Source organism: Panthera leo, chromosome C2 (genome assembly GCF_018350215.1).
Source record: "Panthera leo isolate Ple1 chromosome C2, P.leo_Ple1_pat1.1, whole genome shotgun sequence".
NCBI classification, from domain to species: Eukaryota; Metazoa; Chordata; class Mammalia; order Carnivora; family Felidae; genus Panthera; species Panthera leo.
The window spans coordinates 98,134,844-98,136,848 of NC_056687.1; the positions used below are offsets into that span (position 1 = coordinate 98,134,844).

The following is a 2,005-nucleotide window of genomic DNA, read 5'->3' on the forward strand; positions in this document are numbered from 1 at the left end:
TGATATTAACAAAATATTTGTTGTTACAAAGTATTCACAAAATATTTATTGAGTGACTGAGTGAATAATAGCTGTAGTGATTTAATTAAACTTTCAGCAGCTTTTGCTTTTACTTGGATTATCTCTGTAAACTACTTTTTCTTATGTCTGAGATTTGCTCATTTTCGTCAGTTTAACAATGGCTCTCAATTAACTGTTTCTTTATAGGTTTTGAATGAAGTCAAGTTGGCCTGTAATAATCCCTGCCTATTTAAGAAAAATGTATTTATGATGTCTCACATTCTCAAATTTTGCTGAAAGTTTGCAATTATCAGATATCTAAAATTAAACCTTCTTTCATGTGCTATCATAGTTCCTTAGACCAAAAAAGAAGGGTTTGTAGTAAATACCAGCCAGTCATGATAATAAATGCTCATTAAATCTTTATACAATTGATATGTACATATTTCATAATAAATTCACTAAGTGTAGAAAATATTTTCTAGTTAATACAACATATATTACAATTTATGACTTATAATTTTGCTTTCTTTCTGTTTTTTCCCCTCTGTTTCAAGTTTTTATTTAAATTCTAGTTAGTTAATGGGGTGACTGGGTGGCTCAGTCGGTTGAGCGCCTGACTTCGGCTCAGGTCATGATCTCGCAGTTCCTGAGTTTGAGCCCCACGCCGGGCGCTGTGCTGACAGCTCAGAGCCTGGAGGCTGCCTCGGATTCTGTGTCTCCCTCTCTCTCTGCCCCTTCCCCACTCATTCTCTGTCTCTCTCTTTCTCTCAGAAATGTATAAATGTTAAAAAAAAATAAATAATATAAATCCTAGTTAGTTAACATATAAGGTAATATTGGTTTCAGCAGTAGAATTTAGTGATTCATCACTTGCATACAACACCCAGGACTCATTACAACAAATGCCCTCCTTAATACCCATCCCCCATCTAGCCCAATTCCCCCAACCTCCCTCCATCAACCCTCAGTTTATTCTCCATAGTTAAGAATTTCTTGTGGTTTGCTTCCCTCTCTCCTGTTTTTCCCACTTCTCCTATGTTTTCCTCTTCCTCCTTGGACAGAGTGTGGATGATTTCCTCCTTCTTGGCCTGGAGCCATTCTTCACAGCCCTCGTGTGCTTTCATGGTCTTAGATCTGTGGGCCTCAGACTGGTCATCCAGAAGCTTCTTGCAAGCCTTGTCTGCCTTCAGCTTGTGGATGTGTTCCATGAGAATCTGCTTGTTTTTGAACATGTTACCCTTCACTTTCAGGTATGGACTCTGATACATGTGGCGGTCAACCTTAGATTCATGGTATCTTCTGAGCAGGCTGGCCTAGATTCTCATCCTCTTCTTCAGGTTACCTTCTGAGGCTTCTGAGCATCGGCAGTGCCTTTTCTTTTAGAAATGCCCATATGCCTGCCCTTCCGGCAGGCCGAAGTGTTTTTCCAGCACTGAGCCCAGGAATGGACGGCTGCAGGCTTCTGGATGACCAGCCCATCTTTGATCAGTTTCTGGATCTGATGATGGGACTTGGCATTGACAATTGCATTGGTATCATTGGGGTCCAACCAGTCCTGCTTTTTGCCCACAGTGGAGGACACTGGAGGCAAGCCTCTTCTGAAGCCTGAGCATACTCATGGGTGCAGCTGCAGTTACAAAAGGAAAGCTAAACCACATCTTCTTTATCCATTCATCAATTGATGGACATTTGGGCTCTTTCCATAATTTGGCTATTGTTGATAATGCTGCTACAAACATCGGGGTGCATGTGCCCCTTCAAATCGTATTTTTGCATCCTAGTAGTGCAATTGCTGGGTCATAGGGTATTCTATTTTTAACTTTGAGGAACCTCCATACTGTTTTCCAGAGTGGCTGCACCGGTTTGCATTCCCACCAGTAGTGTAAGAGGAGTGCCCTTTCTATGCATCCTTGTTATGCCCTATAATTTTAAAGTTCATAAAAATCCAGACTGAATATTTTTCTGAAGGATTGGGGACTTTTTATTTCCCACAGTAAAAACA

The 2,005-nt window shown here is 40.5% G+C and overlaps 1 pseudogene; it reads right to left on the bottom strand.

The window, feature by feature from the left end:
* Nucleotides 1-1,043: 1,043 nt before the first annotated feature.
* On the bottom strand, nucleotides 1,044-1,622 carry LOC122229315 (annotated as a pseudogene).
* Between the last annotated feature and the right edge of the window lie 383 nt (nucleotides 1,623-2,005).